A 13,698-nucleotide genomic window follows, 5' to 3' on the forward strand; every position below is an offset into this window, starting at 1 on the left:
TGCTACTAGAAAAATGGGTTAGGTTAGGTTTGAACTGCGACCCTTACAGGAAAGTAATGCTACTGGAAAAGTGGGTTAGGTTAGGTTTGAACTGCGACCCTTACAGAAAAGAAATGCTACTAGAAAAGTGGGTTAGGTTAGGTTTGAACTCGACCCATACAGAAAATAAATGCTACTAGAAAAGTAGGTTAGGTTTGAACTGCGACCCTTACAGAAAAGAAATGCTACTAGAAAAGTGGGTTAGGTTAGGTTTGAACTGCGACCCTTACAGAAAAGAAATGCTACTGGAAAAGTGGGTTAGGTTAGGTTTGAACTACGACCCATACAGAAAATAAATGCTACTAGAAAAGTAGGTTAGGTTAGGTTTGAACTGCGACCCTTACAGAAAAGAAATGCTATCAGAAAAGTGGGTTAGGTTAGGTTTGAATTGCGACCCTTACAGAAACCAAATGCTACTAGAAAAATGGGTTAGGTTAGGTTTGAACTGCGACCCTTACAGAAACCAAATGCTACTAGAAAAATGGGTTAGGTTAGGTTTGAACTGCGACCCTTACAGAAAAGAAATGCTACTAGAAAAGTGGGTTAGGTTAGGTTTGAACTGCGACCCTTACAGAAAAGAAATGCTACTAGAAAAGTGGGTTAGGTTAGGTTTGAACTGCGACCCTTACAGAAAGAAATGCTACTAGAAAAGTGGGTTAGGTTAGGTTTGAACTGCGACCCATACAGAAACGAAATGCTACTAGAAAAGTGGGTTAGGTTTGAACTGCGACCCTTGCAGAAAAGAAATGCTACTTGAAAAGTGGGTTAGATTAGGTTTGAACTGCGACCCTTACAGAAACGAAATGCTTCTAGAAAATTGGGTTAGGTTAGGTTAGAACTGCGACTGTTACAGAAATAAAATGCTACTAGAAAAAGGTGACGAAGTGGATTAATTAATTTAATAGTATTATATTAAATATTTGCACATTTTAAATAAAAATGTGGTTACAATTTTGGTGGTCATAAACTATTTTTGGGTTTACAATGATTATTTTGGAGTAATTTGCTTTAATAGGATAGCAAGATTTAAAAATTTGGTTATAATTTTACATTAAAATGGAGTTCTAATTTTGGTGGTCATTTACTATTTTTGGGTTTACAATGATTATTTTTGTGTTATTTTCTTTAATAGGATAGCAAGATGTAAAAATTTGGTTATCATTTCACATTAAAATGGGGTTTGAAATTTGGTAATCATTTACAATTTTTGGGTTAATAATGATTAGTTTGGTGTCATTTCCTTTAAAAGGATAGTAAAATGTAATAAAATTGGTAATAATTTCACATTAAAATGGTGTTATAATTTTGGTGATCATTCATTATTTTAGGGTGGTAAAATAGATTTTTTTGGTATTAAATTTTACTAAATCTGGTGATCAGTTAAATAGCAGCCATAAATTAAGAGTGAAAATCATCAATCAAATTCAAACTTAAATTGGAAATTACGAGATCAAAAATGTTTTTTTACGGTGCGCGGTTGTACCTCATGTAATTTCATTATGATTTTCAAAGTAATGTCACTATACGGCTCGATTCGGAAAATGAATTAGATTTCTACTAGACTTCAACAAGTTACGATACGGATAATTTAAAGATATTTGTAAATAGGGAATGCAATAACCGGCCAAACTTCATAACCGGTTTCGGTTACGGTTATGCCCGAAAAATAACCGAATATCGGTTATAATCGGTTACGGTTATTTTCGACGAAAAATTATAAATTTACAATGAAGTAATTAAAAAAATACAAAACTCTTTGTTTTAGTACCTACAGTATTAGGGAATGTGAGTAAAAGTCTTCGTTTTTTAGTAAAACACACCTAATACAGTAAAAGTAAAATATGACCTTGGACGTGATACAATATTCAATAAAAATATTTCATAAATAAGGGAAGTAAATTTGGTATATTTTTGTTTTTAAAGTCCACGAATGACAAAAATCATAGTCACAGGCGTCCCAGCCAAAAATGGCAGGATTTTGTAGTCATTAGATGATAAAAACATACAATTTAAGTCATAAATAAATAACCGAAAATAACCGTAACCGGTTATTCGAGTTTCCAATATTCGGTTATGAAATTTTGTCAAAATATTCGGTTATAACCGAATATTTTGGTTACGGTTATAACCGATTTGCATTCCCTATTTGTAAGATAGATATGTCAAATTTGACGTTTCCCCGATTCTGGAGGTCCTCTTGAACGATTTCGACAAGTTATGACTTAGATATCCAAGTCACATCTCGTCGATATCTAATGTAGATCTAGTTGATCTCTAAATCGTCTCAAGATCTTGTGATTATCTCGAAATCGGAATAGGCCTGATAGTCAGGTGAGACTTTTCCTTGAATATAATGGAATTTTTATAACAGGTAAACAAATTTTATAGAAAGAAAAGAAAGAAGTTCCTTTTGCCTAAAGTGCGTAGTAAGTTATTTGGTAAGAAATGAATAATAAAGAAAGATGGTGTCACTTACAAAACCTACGCATTAAATGAAAAAATAGAGCGATCCTTTCAAAGGATCAACTGCAAAATGTAAATAAAACTGTTAAGTAAGTCGATCGGGCCCGGATAGTTCACGCTGAAAGTTATAGGTATAAAATTGAATTGCCAGCCAGCCGGCAGACCTCGTCGCCGTGAAATTATCCCAGTAAGTGCAACATCGGAGATTAAATGACGATCGTTGCCTACTGAATAAGGCTACTCCATTATAAACTCCTATTTACTGTAAACTGAGTGGAAAGATTGCTTATTTTAATATCTTATGAAATAGATAGGTACCTATATTTCATGTTAACTAGAAAACTAAACAGCTTCTTTTTATTTAAGAATTTTTGGATATATGTATATCTATTACTGTTTAAGTATAAAACTTAGAACTAAGCGAAGACGCAAAGAGAGGCGAGGATGGGAAAAAGTGGAAAAATTAAAAAGTACTTTACATGTAAAGTGTTCTTTTACTTTTAATAGCATAGTTGGTTTCTGAAAACTTTACATCTTAATACCCAAAAATGTTAGATTAGGTTAAAAAAAACTGAAACATAGTTTGATTTGTTTCACTAGTCGATTACATCAAAGTATTTTATCGATAAGATTACACGAAACCTAGTTAAATTAATTCATTACATTACTGTAGGTATAGATCTGATTTATTGAATCACGAAATGAGATGCGTATAAATTTATTTATTCGAAAGCGAGGGTTAGACCGAGTAGAATTGGTTCCAACTATCCTATCCGATATTGGAGTTACCCTCTGCGTATATCAAATGAAGTCTTTCTAAACTATTCGTCAGAGGAACCATTCTATTGACGGTCTCTATACCGGGATGTGATATTTTTGATACGTTGAATTCGATCTATATTCAAACGCCTTTCATCGATGTCTTTCACACTGATATTTATTTTATACGTGAAATGCTAATACATTCAGATGAGTTGATATGTGACTCGTGTATCTTACCTTTGAACGAGCAATTCTTGTTTATATATTTATCTCGGAAACGGCTCTAACGATCTCGATGAAATTTGCTATATGGGGGTTTTTGGGGGCGAAAAATCGATCTAGCGAGGTCTTATCTCTGCATGGGAAAACTTGATTAATGTTATGTAATGTGTACTTTATCTGAATATATGTTGTCTTCCTTCTTCTTCCTTTAGCGCGAGATGTTTACACATACTACTTATATTGTGGGTTTACTTATAAATGTTTCTGTGTGGCGTGTGAGTAGGTTTTTATAAAAAAACTAGGTATATCATTATGCGTCTCGTGTTTAGCAAATTACAAAAAAAGAACAGTAACGCTCGGCGGAGGCTACACTATTTGTATTAACTTTTTAAAACAAAATCAGCTAGTGTGTGCTTGTGCAGTCAGGAAGTGCTTAAACGAAAGTACCAAGACACAGCATTCCCCGCACCAGCCGGGATCGATACTCATATGATTGTAAATGTAGATTGATTGGCTGCATGTCTTTTTCCTCTATTGCAACACCGACTGGGTGATGGACTGATGGACTCATCATGGCACTATTCTGCCCGATTTGCTGACTCTACCAGCTACAAATAGATTTGTAAAAGCTTTTAGAAAGCTCGTGTTTGTAGTGAACGTTGTTATTTGGTTTGAGTATTTATTTCGCTCGCTGTTCAATTTGTGAAGTTCTGCCCTGTTGACCCTGTTTGCGTGTACGGAGCCAGGGTCTTTAACTTAAAAGTCGGTATTAGACATCGTCGAGCGTCAAATGTAATATAATAGTATAGAAAATGATTTAAATTGAAAGGGATGCTATTCAGGAACCGTAAAAGTTTATGATTGAATTAAATTGAGAACGGTGTTGATTTATTAATTATGAATGACAAGAAGTGGTCGAGTCCGCCTTAGCTAATTCTGTGCTGATTTGTGAGATATCGGGAAGAAAAATTATAAGATTCATAAGATATCGTTATTTCCGGTTTCGGTTTTTAAATTATAAAACTTGTAAGTTAGGCGAAGGTGGGCAAATTGCCAACACATAAGGGAAAACTCAAATTTAATCCAAACTGTAAGAAGTGATCAGTCTCATTTTATTTATTTTAAACTTTGGACGTTCCTATACAACTGTTACCAATAATTTAACTTAAAGGAAGGCGATTCTGATGTACCAACTTGTCATTATGCATGGTATAATAATATACTCCGCCTGGTACTCCATTCCGAGATTCGCGTATGACCTAACTGACACGCGCCTACGCCTACGTCATCATGCTGTTTACAGGTTCTCAAACTTTGAAATGTGGGAGAATTTTAACCAACGGTGAAAATTATTTTAACGGCATTAATTTTAAGTTATTCATGTAGAAACATAGTAAAATAAAACAAATCTAATGTATTAAATTAAACTTTATTTATCTATACAAGACAAACGTTTAAAAAACTAATTCACAGTTACACATTAATTACCAAGCTTACGACGTGAAAAGTTTGGAAAACACTGCGACTGCTGACGTGCTGACACTGAGCGAGAAGGAAATAACAATTAACACGCGTTCGACAAGGATGACGGTCAGGGCATGAAGTTATCTAGATCCGAATTGTCAAATGTGCACAGCGCTATCCTGTGTTGCCAGTAGTATAAACAGAATTACCCGAAAGTCTGAAATTTCTTTCGTGAATCGGAAGATATTGCTAACGAGTAATTAAAAATGACGTGTTATTGTAAAATTTAAGCTAAAATACGTACAAATGAAAATTATAAAATTATAAAGAAATATTTTAACTTATTAACCATAGGTATAATGTACCCATGTAACATCTTATGTTGAAATAAAGTGGCAATGTTATTGTGACGTATGCCCATGTCACTCTGGGAATGGAAGACCATGTTTTATTAGACCATGGTCATTATGCATCTTGCTTGCACTTATTGGTGCGCGTAAGACGTGTAAGGTCTGTGAGTCGTGTCAAGATCGGATTATAACAAAATCAACACTTTTACAAATCGTTTAATCAGAATCGACTTTAAGGTTTGCACATATTTTGAAACTATTATTGCAATAGGGATGATGACACACGTTGAATTTAATAACAAAATCTAGTAAAATTTTCGAGCAACACGGAAGGGAGGCGGCATTCGCACTATTTCCCCTCTGCCGAGGTACAAGATTAGCGCGTCAATCTAATCTAGCGCGGGTAATAAAACTAGTTGCACTTGGATTTTTCACTAGACCGAGTCCAGACACGCGCGTGAACACTGCTGCACAAAAATGCCTGTTTGCTCGGTTTTTTGTTATAAAAAGAGGTCGGGGACATCAAATTTACAAAAAGAAAGTGTTACATTTCACATGTAATATTTTTTTTTACATATCATACGTTTAATTACATTCAAACACAATTATTATATTTTAGTCTCATGTAATTGTTGGATTTATCGATTTTGCTCGCTCAGTACAAATTGCGGATCGGTCGAGCGACAAATCCGACTTCTCATCTCTCAGAATACAATAACATACTTCAACGAAAATGTGTTAGTGTGCGTGTTGTGACACTTGTCACTCGTCCGTACACAAAAAGAGATCGAGGTTTGCAAGATTTGTCTTTGACGTGTGTCATTTTCTATGTATTTGTGTCGTCATTACAGATTGGATTTTGTATGTAAGTGTGTGAGAAGTGCGACTGTGTGCACCTTTCCCCCCGCGAAAAATGGCAGAAAGATTTGTACGGTGAGATATCGCTTGGGCCCCTCCCTTCCGATGTGTCGGAAGCCGGTGTTGCTCGAAGAGTAAAATAGATAGCAAATGAGCAATTTAATGTGGATATTAAAATAATATGTATATGAAAATACTACAAAAATACCGGACCTGAAAGTTTAAAAATTTACGTTATTTTTAACTTCCAAAAAGGAAAAAAGTAAGGATAACATTCGATTCCTTACATTTTATCCAAAAAAAGATTGTATAGCAATTAACTATATACATAAACGCAATATTTCACCGACAAAAACGCAATTTTCTTGTTTTGTCCATACTTCAAGATGGGTTCTCAGTGACCGTGACGTCACGGTCACATATCGATTTGTTAGGAGCGTTCCGCGAATGAAGTACGATTATCGGGCTTTGGCTATCATTTCTGACATTTGTATTGCTTTAATGCAATGGGTCCTATATAGACAGTTGATCCTAAAAACAAACCTGATCGATTGATACCATTAATGAAAATTTGTCATCTAGCCTATAATAAGACTATTTGCACTGTTCGTTGTGAGATATGAAATTGCGTGCGCCTGCACCTAGTCTGGCCCGTGGCCGTTAATATGTTAATAGTCCGTTGTTATTTGTAACACACACACATAATTCCATTAAATTGCCGAACGCACAAACTAATCCCGCGCAGTAAACAGTTCCGCATACTAAGTACTTACTAATTCGCCCTGCGGTATTTTAATTTGGAACATTAAAACAAATCGCCGCATCACCACTTTGAATTCGCGGTACAAATGCTGCAATTAATCTTAGCTTTGAACACAATGCAGTCATTCGTTTAATTATTTTAATAGTGTTGGTTGAATTTGATAGCTTGCCCACAAATTATGTATATTTTTTTACATGCTCACTGGGAAGTCAAACACTGCATATCCAAAGGAGGAAATGTTATTGTTTTGTTTTGGCAAAGGAGTGGATTCAAATTATTAAGATACGCATGAAGTTAATGGAGTAGGTTTTAGAACTGCCGACCTTTACCTATTAACAAATATTCTCACTGATCTAGAGCATTTATGATAAAAACTTGTCTGTTCAAATCGACAATATAATGTCTAAATATTTTGTAAATTGTTACAGACGGAAACAAATAATAAACCCTGGCTTACCAACAACAAAAGAGTAGTCCTATATTACCCCTAAATACAAAATTCTGCGTAACTCTACATAATATGTATATAGGCACTTATGTAGGTATAGTTACCTACCTAGAAATAAAAGCATCATAATACATTATTTAAAAACGGTCCAAGTCATTAGGTGTTCCCGTAAACCGCCGCCTCGTGAGTAGGCGTGTCCGGCGCGGGCCGGACATAAAACGCTTATTCTATGTGCGGGTAATATAAAGAGTTACCGACTACAAACACTGCCAACACCTTGCGAGTACTCACAGCGACGCTGAAGCGATTTGGAGTTTTGATGAATCCAGAGACTTCTTTATAGCTAAATAAGAGCCTTATCTAATACGAATCGGGAGGCCAAAATGATATATAATGTTACTTTAAAAGCCCGAAGTAGGAACGGTGAAACCTAGATTTACCGCTTCCGATCGGTGAATATAATAATTGTTCACTTCGGGCTTTTACCGACGATTGTAAGATTGTCTTATGATATTTATTTTATTTATAGCCATTGCAACAGTGACTTACCTAAGTTTAGCAGAAGAGTTATCTCACATTCAAAGAATTCTTTTATTTGTATCGTTCGCGACTTCTTCGGTAAAAGCTTCCAGGTTATGTGTTGTAATACTTGTAATAAAATTTACGTGCAACATCTCTCTTTGAATTGCACCAGCCACAGGAGAAAAGTTGACCTGATATGTACATGTTAGCTTTAGGTCATCTCGAGTCAAAAAAGGCAGCAGCTTAGGACTAGGTACGTATTTTATTTATTAAATAAAAATCAATCTTATTAACATTGTCTGACATTCGATGTGAAAAGTTGCAGACTAAATAAAATCCTGATGTTTGACGCCTCATATGAGTGATCGATATTTGTTTACAAGACTTTATGAAACTTATTCACTTGAATCAATCTTTATTACGACTATTAAACTATTGATGATTTCTACTTTTGTGTCAGTTTTATATACAAATAGCGACCCGCCCCGGCTTCGCACGGGTTAACAAATTATACGCGTAAACCTTCCTCAAGAATCACTTTATTGATAGGTGAAAACCGCATGAAAATCCGTTCAGTAGTTTTTGAGTTTATCGCGAACATACCTACAGACAGACGCTTATAATATGTAGTGATTCTTACTAAAACGTATAATACAAAGTCCCCCGCCGTTCTAAGGTGTAAGTAAGTAAGTAATCATTTATTGTCAGATTGTGCATGTCAGTTTACAATTGTTACAATATTATTTTGATTAGTGAGTGTCACAATCAACCGGTTTACGGTATACAATGTCCTTATTCCTAAAAGTGCAGTGATAGTTAATAAATTAATACACTAGTATTGTAGGTACATACCTATAGCTAAGTAGTAATTATAGAATAGAATAGAATAGAATAGATTTATTCGTAAGCACAAACAATCGGAACAGTACATAGTATAAAAGAAAACACAAAATAAGATTAAAGTGCCACGAAATGGCCCCATCTCAGCATGTTGCTGGTGGCTTCCAGCGCTGATCTTCCGATGAGACCATCAAGTGAGAAGAATCACGGAAGGTAACAGACAAGAAGAAAAAAGACAGAAATAACATACAGTAAACAGTTAGTTAAATAAGAAAAAAGTTACACAGCAAGAAGATACAACATAACGACTATTTACAATTAAGATTAATTAATACAAAAACAAGCATCGTGCTCTAAATCGCTGTATCGATCCGGTCCGACCATATCTTGGCTGAGCATTACAGCTGTATATACTACTAGCGCCAACGGTGGCTACACTAACTAAAAAGCAATGTCAGACCAAACCAATATCGAGCGTTCATGAAATCTACGTTAAAAAATCTTGTAAGATTAGCTTATTAGCAAAACAGCATTGTAGGATGACGAATTTACGAAAATGTACGAAATACTAACATAACAGCACTCTACTAAGCACAAACAATCGGAACAGTACATAGTATAAAAGAAAACACAAAATAAGATTAAAGTGCCACGAAATGGCCCCATCTCAGCATGTTGCTGGTGGCTTCCAGCGCTGATCTTCCGATGAGACCATCAAGTGAGAAGAATCACGGAAGGTAACAGACAAGAAGAAAAAAGACAGAAATAACATACAGTAAACAGTTAGTTAAATAAGAAAAAAGTTACACAGCAAGAAGATACAACATAACGACTATTTACAATTAAGATTAATTAATACAAAAACAAGCATCGTGCTCTAAATCGCTGTATCGATCCGGTCCGACCATATCTTGGCTGAGCATTACAGCTGTATATACTACTAGCGCCAACGGTGGCTACACTAACTAAAAAGCAATGTCAGACCAAACCAATATCGAGCGTTCATGAAATCTACGTTAAACAATCTTGTAAGATTAGCTTATTAGCAAAACAGCATTGTAGGATGACGAATTTACGAAAATGTACGAAATACTAACATAACAGCACTCTAAAGGAATGATGAACCCTTGTCAGGCCAAAGGAACAAAACACTTGAGGTAAGCATAAGTAAAATTACAAACTACAGGCAGCTGGTATCAAGTCTGTAGGCTTCTTGGCTACGTTGGTGATTAAGTAAATATATATTATGGGACAATCTTAGCCCTACTTTACTGTCTCAATAAGGTTTGTGTTGTGAGATGACGATAGGTATATACTCGTACATATATATAATTGATAGATATAGATAAATTCTGAAATACATAGAAAACATTCATTATATGTCATATACTCATATCACTTACTATAGCGTCGCCCTAACGCGGGCTTGTAGGAGGTCGCTCCTCGTGACTTGGGGCAGAATGGCTGATTGTGTGATATAGTACATACAATAACAGTGAATCCGTCGCTTCGCGTTGAAATTTCTCACTATACCCCGTTACTGCAACTTGCATACTATGGCAACATGGAGTATTAAGGCGTATTTTGTTGACTCTTCGAGACGATTCAAATTTTATTAAGTCGGTTTACATATTTAGGATTGGAACATAAAAATCGACCTACCTACTATATACGTAACAGCTTGGTTACTTAGATACTGACAGACAGCTCACAGCTTAGGCCGTTATAGTACATTGAAATTTAAAACATACAGGGTTATTTGGTTACGTCTGGTTTGATCAATCTGACCATACTTTAAGAGGTTGATAAGTAGCACATATGTAGTAGGCCAATCCTAAAAATGCAAAAAGCATTCTATATATTCAGGTATATTGTTAAAATCTGACAGAGCTCCACAATAACAGGATTTTCTTTTGAAAATCAATATCAAACGGGGGAAATGGGGTTGAAAGATCGGTACTGTAATATAAGATCTCTGAGGTAATAACATGAAAATATTAAATCGTTAACATACATACATAATCACGTCCATTTCCCGGAGGGGTAGGCAGAGACCACGGATTTTCACTTGCTACGATCCTGCCATACCTCTTTCGCTTCCTTCACTTTCATAACAGTTAATTTAGAATGTTCTCTTTTATTTCAGAACCGGTTTAAAAATAAACTTGTCAAGTTAACACCACCTACTTACAACCAACCATATCTGTCAATTTCTATCAATGAACGGAAAATTATATTTAACCCACCCCATCAGCGTCAATTGGGCCAGCCATAGTTTCTAATAAAGAAATCATAAAACTGTCATTAATAATACCATTCTATCACCAAATTAAGATGTTCCCTGCAAAATGGCTTCGGATTCAATTAAAAATGAATCGTGAATTATGTGCAAGTAATAAGTTGAGGAATGGCCGAGGGGACCCCGGCATCCGGACGATCTTGGAAGTTGAGGGTGAAGGGAGTGGCAGCGGCGATCGAAGCGGTTTCAACGCTCAGCTGGCTATTTTAAAAAGTTCTTAACCTATTTCCAAAGCATGATCAATATTTTTATTTCGGGTTATCCGCAGATGGTCTAAAACGCAAAATGACTAGTGTGTTGTTTTGCCTAAATCGCAATTAGTCTACATCGCAAACGGTCTAGAACGCAAAATGCCCGAATTATTTTTTCCGTTTTATCTTAACTTTATAGCGATGTCGACGGAGCCCCGCTTCCGCGGGGCTCCTATTCTTTGCTGTTTGGCCTTCGGCCATTTGAAGATACCTAACGAACCTAACCTACCTATGTAAAATGTGGTGATATACAAATTGGGCAATTTGCGTTCTAGACCATCTGCGGATAACCCTTTATTTCGACTGTATGTTGTGTATGCTATTAGGACTTGGGGTAGTAGGTAGTGCTTGGAAATTTAGTACCTTGTGTTGCTGAGAACTACCAAAGTCAAATACTTATTTATATTGACAACTATTTTATACAACTTCCGAATGGTCACACGTTAAGCACACTCTTTAATGAATCAGCATTTTTGTGCTGCTCATAAATAATTAAATAGCGAATGTACCTATTACTGAAAATAAAACGGTTAATGGTAAATTACATTTATCGCAAACTAATTAATTACTTATACATATATGAAGCTTAATTTTCTTTAATGGTTTTTATTATAATAAAAAAATCTTATATCATAATCAAAAACATTACGAAGTCGAAGATCCATTGCTATAAACTTAATCCTAATTAATGTAATAAAAATATTATTTGAAGATTTAATTATTTTCTGAAATTACTTTCACTGCTGTAAAATGAATAACATAATACCATGAAAATCTAATTATCTGAAAACAATATAAGCCGACTGTTATGGGCCTTCTTTTATGTGCCTAAAACGAACTTAAAAATACAACGCTTTATCAAATACAAAGCAAGTTGAGGCAAGCAGTTTGAGATAGTATACTCAAGTTTGATATTTGCTAAGATTAAAACTTCATTAAAGTATTCTATTTCGATCGTATTACAAAGAACCGTAATGGTTGAATTTTTATATCAAAACGATATTTGGAATGAGCTTTTTATCGAGAACGGTACGTAGATCGTATCGAAACATTATTTTTGATAGCGTGTTTAAAACAATGTTCTGAACAGGAATATAAAATCTACTGGTTTCATTTATATACCTATACAGTCAGCAGCAGAAGTTGCTAAGTGGGCGAGGTGTTCAAAATTACCCTGACTTGACACGATCTTATTCTCTTAACAATAAAGTCGCGTCAAGATCATTTTGAACACCTCGCCCGCTTAGCAACTTCTGCTGCTGACTGTACCTACATACTAGCGGGACGCCATAGACGTTGTTCTGCCTACATAAACGATTTTTGATGGCACTAATTGTTTTCGTAGTTTGACTCCATAATTTAATAAAACAAACCAATTCTATAAAATATTTATATAATTGGATAAGTATTTATATGTTTCCTCTGAGTAACAATGGACTGTAGGTAACGAAAGACAAAAGACTCACGAACAATAATGACGAAGAAATTAAAGGAATAAATTATAAACATCACGAGTCCAGGCCTGCAGCCCCATTCAACCGCACCCCTCGATTCCAAATGCACTCAACAGAATCCCCGAGTCTTTAAAGTTAAGTAATTTTTAAGTTTTACGAGTCCCAATTTGTGCCAGGTGCGAATTACTGTAAAAACTTTAGGTTTAAATAGGTTTCTGTTATCAACGTCTTCAAACTGACGTCCATTTATATTTTACATGAAACTACAGTCCGACAAGATATTGTAGAAAATTATTTAGGGCGCCACTTCCTATGTAACTGTCACATTTTTGACGTAAAATGCTTAAACATGGCAACAATTTAGTATGGTTTTTTTTAGTTCTATTTTATTTAATACTATTTTATGGCACACTATACGTATATCAAACTTTTAGCTTAACTTATGTAAAGTTATTTACTTATTGTTATCCTATATATTATGCACTATAAAGTTTTTATACCATTTTTAAGAGTAAAGTTTGACATATCGGACCTCACTGACGGAAAAGTCTCTAACTTTTAGGGTCGCCGTCATCGGAAACGATGAGGCGAACTGTAACAGGTATAAATACGAGTTTGCTGAAACTCCCATAGAGTTCTCCCTTCTAGGCAATAAGCCTTTCTAGAAATGCCGGTAATATATCAAACGTTCGCACCTCTCCTATCGAGGCGAGAAACTTTAAACAAATAGGAAATCAACCCGCTCCCAGTACTCAGCATGCTTGTGAATGCTGGAACTTTCTAGGAAATGAGGAAACTTAATACTTATTCAGTTTTAACTAAATTTATTTTGTTTGAATGACAGATCGATCTTGGTTTATAAAGATATATAAATTACTAAAGTATTAATTATCTTTATGTATGTAATGGTGTCTGAGGCTGAGGTGCTTAAAATTCAAAGCATTGAACGCATTTCATAAATGT

This window comes from Cydia splendana, chromosome 16 (genome assembly GCF_910591565.1).
Source record: "Cydia splendana chromosome 16, ilCydSple1.2, whole genome shotgun sequence".
Lineage (NCBI taxonomy): Eukaryota > Metazoa > Arthropoda > Insecta > Lepidoptera > Tortricidae > Cydia > Cydia splendana.